The sequence below is a fragment of the Equus quagga genome, chromosome 7, assembly GCF_021613505.1.
Source record: "Equus quagga isolate Etosha38 chromosome 7, UCLA_HA_Equagga_1.0, whole genome shotgun sequence".
Classification (NCBI taxonomy): Eukaryota; Metazoa; Chordata; class Mammalia; order Perissodactyla; family Equidae; genus Equus; species Equus quagga.
Genome location: NC_060273.1, coordinates 50,004,879 through 50,011,406, shown reverse-complemented (window position 1 = coordinate 50,011,406; position 6,528 = coordinate 50,004,879). Strand labels below are relative to the sequence as shown.

The 6,528-nt window shown below is 48.4% G+C and overlaps 1 long non-coding RNA gene across 1 annotated transcript; it reads right to left on the bottom strand.

The window, feature by feature from the left end:
• Positions 1 to 352: 352 nt before the first annotated feature.
• Positions 353 to 5,070, bottom strand: LOC124243043 (uncharacterized). The gene is made up of 3 exons (XR_006889576.1): positions 4,575 to 5,070; positions 989 to 1,198; positions 353 to 801 (listed from the first exon to the last, which is right to left on the bottom strand). It is a non-coding gene; the product is annotated as an uncharacterized LOC124243043 (long non-coding RNA).
• Between the last annotated feature and the right edge of the window lie 1,458 nt (positions 5,071 to 6,528).

Genomic DNA, 6,528 nt, shown 5'->3' with positions numbered 1-6,528 from the left:
CTTCTTTTCATCTTATTTTCTGCTTTTCCCTGTCTATGTTATTTTATTTTCAATATGAAGAATAAGGTCCATTTGCAAGCACATTGAATACTCCAAAATGCATTAAGAGCTATGGGATTGTCTCTGCCCCAAATGAACTCAGACACCAGATCCTGAATTTCTCAGGGAATAAAAGGGGCCTGAGCCACTTCAACTTTTTTCATATTTCTGAGGATATTTTTTAAAAATGAAGACACACTGAAACAGAATTTAGGAAAATTAAGATACATTTTAAACATTCGCATTTAACAAATTTATGCTTTCAACACCAAAAAAATTACAGAGCGATATAATTATGCTATTCACAAGATAATTACAGGATTCATTAAAAATATTAATTCATAACACAGGCAGAGTTGTCCAGTAATGAGACACAAGCTTAAGTCAGTGTGGTGAATATCAGCTTTGGCTTCTATCGCAACACAGCTGGAGATAACCTCAGGCTTCTAAAGCCTAGGATTTCTGTGGGTATGGTGGTCATGGCATCTGCTTCCATCCTCCATGCGCTCCCGCTTCCGTCCAGAACACCCAGCTGTGATGAGATGCTCCCTGGAACGGCAGTCCCAGCAAAAGCAGTGAGGGCAAAGTGGGGGGAGTAGTAGGCAAACACGTGCCCCATACTCGCCCCTGCCCCGTGGGCCAGCTGGGCTGGCGTGGGCAGCATTGCACTGCACCACAGCAGAGACTCCTCACTCCTGGTGCTAATCACAGGCCCAGGTCTTGCACATGATCGTCTCTGTGGAGCCAAATGTCCCCTGAGCCCTGAAAGGTAAACAGAAAAGGAGTTAACTGACCGACATGGTTTGCCTCCATTTAAGATATTCAGGGTCCCTGGACTCAACCCCAGAAGGGCTCGGATCCTAGTTGGAGTCCTCTCTTCAGCCCACCCTAACACTTAGAGAAATCGTATACAAAGCAGGAAAAAATCACCCACTATCACACTCCTCACCAGCCAGGTCAATCCTCCACATTTACTTTTCCACGTTTCCTTCTTGTCTGTCTGTATCATCATAGGTGGACACACACACCACACTCGTGTCTCTTGAAATAAACACAACCCTGGCTTGGCCATCAGAGCTGGATTGAAATCTTGTCTCCCCTCTTCACCAAATGCACTGTCTTGGGTATGTGACCACTTCTCTGAGCTCTAGTTTCTCACCTGTACAAAGAGGATAATAATAGTATTAACATTATAGGGTTATTTCAGAATAAAATCATGTGAAATAATTTTAGGGGAGGAAGACATTTCCTCTACATGCTGTGGGTTCTTCTGGCCGGAGAGCAAATTAAATTCACATGAGACAGAATAACAGGAGAAAATTAAACAAAGCTTTATAACGTGTATACGTGGGAGAGGCTCAGGCAAGCTGAGTAACTCGCCAAAATGGCTGAAGCCACCATCTTAAAAATCATCCTCAGCTCAAGACAAAGGAGGATGTTAGGTGTGGGGGGAGTCAGTTACGGGAGGTTACCAGACAAGTACAGTAAACAAGATTCAGATTTAAGCCCATGCCTTTGGCATAGATTAAGAGTTTCTAGAGATAAGGTCATCCCTCCTTCTTCCTGGTACAGAGAGGGAGACACCTTTAAAGATGGAGATTTCCTTTAAAATGTAAATGCCTCTTAACAAAGGGTGAGTAAATTCTACTTTTCAGAGTTGCTTTCCTGTCTGCAGTTTTTAAAAGTTACCAGCCCAAAATAATCCTCATGCCAAAGAGACATATCCTGTGGTGGCCAATTCCAGTCCCCCACATAATATATGGGAAGTGTCAGTCACCACATCTGCCACATGGTAGGTGCTCAATAAACAGCAGCCAAAATTATTGTCATTGACTCTTTAATTCAATAAACATTTATCAAGCATTTATTAAGTGCCAGGCAGCAGGGAGAAAGGAAACAGAGAGCCTGTCCTCCCAGAATGCACTATGTAGGGCTAGAGGCGGACATGCAGACAGACAAGGAGTGTCTGTGTGCTAAGACCTTCCATCGCCTGTGTGCTGACAATGAAGAGGCCTGAACTGGGCTGCACTGGGAAGACGGGGAGGAAAGGCCAACCGGTCAGGATTCGGGTGACACAGGCTTTGGGGGGGTCTGGGACAACTTGCAGAGAGACAATTTGGTGTTCTGCCTTTTTCTACTGAACATCAAATTACTAGCATTTTGATGTTGCTACATAATCTTCCCATCATTTTTAATGACTGCATAACATTACACTGCTTCGAGGTGTTGCATTTTCCTTCCCCTTTCCCCTGTCATTTGGTTTTGAGGTTACCAATTTGGAGCTCTTCGAAATATCACCACAACGAACATGCATGTGACAGTTTTTCCTTTCAGGAATTATTTCTGTAGGATAAATTCTAGGTCAAGGGGTATGAACATTTTTTAACAGCTCTTGCAACTCACTGCCAAGTTGCTGTCAAGTGGTTCATACACTGGATCTTGTCACAACTTCCTCTGTTTTGTCGGAATAGGTAAAATTGGGGCTTCAGTGCTGTTTTCATTTCCATTTGTCTGATGTGTTGTTTGGTGGAGGAAGTTGAATCGAAAGGAGTGTCTAGGATGGAAATAAGGGAAGGAGAGGGCAGGAAATTGTGACGGCAGGTCCAGGTCTGGGAGGCGGACTTCCGCCACGCCTCAGCAAGGACGGGAGTGGGGGAGGCTCCCACGCTGACACGAATCGTTTTTCTTAATTGCATTGCTTGTATTTTGCCTCTCTTCCATGGCTGACTAAATGAATAATTAACATCCTAATAACCACCACTGAATGTCTGTAACAGGGGAAGAAATTGTCATGTCTAACCCTGACTGCCTTTTCAGGAGGATGCTGACTCTTAAATAAGGATCCTTTGTTCTGCTGAGCACCTTTCTGTTGAGAGGTTTGGTAAAGCGATTGAAACCAGGATGATATTTGTGGACCTTCCATTATTGATTGCAAGTTGTCAGGTTTGTTGTTGTCTGCCTGTCTGTTGCCTGTCTATTGTGGCCTCAGGGAAGGGCAGGGTGAAGCCCACCCCAGGAGGGAGGAGACGATTAGACTTCTACGAAGTCCAGAGCTGAAGGAGGTGTTCCTTCTGCTCCCTGAGATTGTTCCGCGGAGAAGACGGTGGTGGAGGGATGAAGAGGACAGATGGATGTGTATATGGTTCCCCAGATCAGAGAAGATCCCCAAAGGAGGGCATGGGGGAAACATCCAGGTGGCGTGGAGGACCCTGAGAACACGGGATGGGGCTGGTGAGGAGGGAAGCTTGTGGCTTGCTTCCCCGGGTGTGGTGAGCAGGTGCATAGCTGAAAGGGGAACCCAAGCAAGGCCAGGTCCAGCTGTGAGGGCTAACAGGGCAGCCTACGCAGAAGTGAGCAGCCGGATAAATGAGGCAGCACCGGGTTTGCAAGGTTTCTGCGAGTTCCCAGGGCCCACAGCAAGGGATGCTGAGACCCCGAGAAGGGCTAGTATGAGTGGACTTCAGAACCAGAGGCAAAAGGCTGGACCACGAATTTCAGCGATAGGTGGCCACAGCACCCTTGGCAGGCTCAACTGTCTGTCCCAGGATGCCATACAAGCATGAGCATTTCCGACGTGCAATGTGACTTGACAACGTTTGGAAGCCCTCTAGAGCTGCTGTCCAATTTGGTGGCCACCAGAAACCAGCAGTTAGTACAAACTGAGGCGTGCTGTAAGCGCAAAATACATCCCAGACTGCAAAAACTTAGAACAAAAACAAGAAATTTGTTAATGATTTATTTTATATTGAGTACATGCTGAAATTTTAATATTTTGAATATATTAAATATGATACTAAAATTATTTTCCCTAGTTTCTTTTTACTTTTTTAATGTGGCCACCAAAAACCAAAATTATGTATGCGGCTCTCATTATATATATGCACAGTGCTGCCCCAGAAAGAAAGCTACTATTTTGCAGAACCAAGGGTGGTTTGGTCTGGTCTGCAAGGGTGGTGTGTGTGAGTGTCTATGTGTGTGTCTGTGTGTGTTTCTGTCTGTAAGTGTCTGTGTGTATCTGTGTCTGTGTCGTGTGTGTGTGTGTGTGTGTGTGTGCGTAGTTGAGCCATTGAGGGCAGGCACAGCAGATGCAGTGGTAGGCCAAGGCCCTGAACTTGATCTTATAGGAGACAGAGTGATTCAGAAGCTTTGAGAGGCAGGTTGACCCCACTAGAATGTTTAGAATGACACCAGAGCAGAAGGGACGAGGAACTGGGAGTCTCATGAAAAACGAAGCCCTGAGCAGCAGTGCAGGGGAGTTGAAAGAGAAGGAGCCCATCGACGGTCCCACAGCCTGAGTTCACAGGCAGAGGTAGTCAGGCCCAGGCTAGCCTAGTGCTTAGAGTATGGCCTTTGGACCCAGACTACTCACTTTGAATCCTAGCCCTCCCACTAACTGCCTGTGTGACCCTGAACGAGTTACTTAACTTCGCTGTGCCTCAGTTTGTTCATCGGTAAAATGGAGATCTACATCATTTCTAACTATATCATTGGGTTGTTGTGAGGCACGAATGTGTTCCTAGATGCCAAGTACTTACCACAGTGTGTGAGGGTCCTGCTCGCTCACGTGCTCCTCTCTGATTTTGTCAGGAGGATGTGGTCTTCTGATTCAGTTAGCCTGGGTCTCGTGCTCCCCAGATGGACAGGCCTCTGGGTTTGTTACCCCAAGAAAGGCCAGAGGAAAGAAGTGTGCCAGCAGACGCAAACAGCAGCTCCACCCTCCTGGCTCTGTGACCTCGGGCAAGTGGCTCCATGGATCAGAAGCCCAACTTCCACTTGTGTAAAAGCTTCCTGGAGAAATTGTAAGGACTGCAGCACCCCTGCCCCACAGAAGGTGACCAGCAAATGTCCGTCCCTCCACAGGGCAAACCCCTGAAGGCAATGCTGCCCTTGTCCGCAGGAAAGACCCGGTTCTCCCCGGGGATAGACAATTATCCCCTCTGGGGGTCAGATCACACCTCAAACTCTCAAATCAGTGTCAACAGAAAGGTCAGCTGGGACTTTGGGGCTGAGACCTCCTGTGTAGGCCCTGGCCCGGTGTCATTTAATGAACATCCCCCAGCCTCCCGGAAGCCTTCCTTCATGCACCAAGCAGTCTTGGTCCAACCTGTTCTCCTTTTGTAGCTGGGGTTTTGTAAGAGCCCAAATTCCAGGCTGGGGCAGAATAAACAAGATCGCGTGGCTAATGATTGGTGAGTCGGCCTGGAATGCGATTTACTGCAAATGTCAGTGGAGGAGAGTTTGTCATCCCTGGACAGTTGGCAGGGAGGTTGTTAAAACAGGAAGGGGTTCTAGGCTCTACAGGCTGGGTGCCTGGCATCTTTCTCTACCTGTTTTTTTAAGGAATGGGGACACCTGCTACCAGCTGGGAGGTCTCTGCCTCAATTTGCTTTACAAAGAAATCAAAGCCTTACATTTGTCTAATATTCTGCAGCTTACAAAAGATTCTCAATTCTAACGCCTCTCCAGTTTTGCAGGTGGGGAAATTGGAGCTCAGAGAGGGGAAGTGACTTGCCCAGGACACACAGCCAGGAAAGGGCAGGGCCAGGATTCGAAAATTTCCACAAAGCAAATCAGCCAAAAACAGTGTTTGTGCTCAGTCTTCCGGACCTGCAGCTAACCCTTCGCTCCAGGTGGGGACACTTGACTTGAATACAACCTAGCGGGGAGTGAGAAGGAGGGCCCTGTGTCCCGATGCGGGTAGCAACTCGATGGGGAAAGATTTTTCCTTTTACCTAGCTCAGAATTTTAGAAATCTGCTCTCTTGAGCCTCTGTCCCCCTTTGCTCAAAACACAGCCCCAGCCTCCCCAACTCGACCGTGGTGTGTGCCCATTGCCAAAGGGATTTCAAGGCGGGCAGGTCGGCAGGAAGAAATCTGAGTCCAGTTCCTAGCCTACCCACAACCCCGCTGCCTGACCTTAGGCAACCCACTAACTCTCTCTGGCCCTCAGTTTGCTCATCCATAAAAGGGGTGCGTAGCTCTAGATGAGCTCTGAGAGCCCAGCCATGCTTCTAAAACTTCTAGTCTGACCCCTGCTTGCAGCTCCACCAGGGAAGAGCTGGGGCCTGGGGCAATGTCCGGCCCTTCCCTGCACCTCAGGTGCCCCGTCCTGCTGGGGACATCTGCAAGTCTCCCCAGGCCTCTGACGGATGGCCCCGGCTGCCCTCTCTGGTGAGCTAAGCAGAGTGTTCGTGAGAACCGATGGTGGAGATAAAGATAGACATGCTGACACGAGGCACCTCTCCCTCTGCCCCCACGCAGCCTTCCTCCCTCGAGGCAGCTGGGACAGGCCTGGGGGAGGACTGGTTGCCATCCCAGGACGCACAGAGCTGGGGTGGGCTGGTTCCGTTAGCTCCTTCTCCTAATTGCTCTGGCTGGTTATTGTTTCTCCTGATTAACTTCCAGTTAGCACGGGGGAGCCCAGCTTGGGTTTGATTCTGCAGGTTTTCTGGAGCCAGTTCTCAGCTATTTCTGGCTCGGCCAGAGCCAG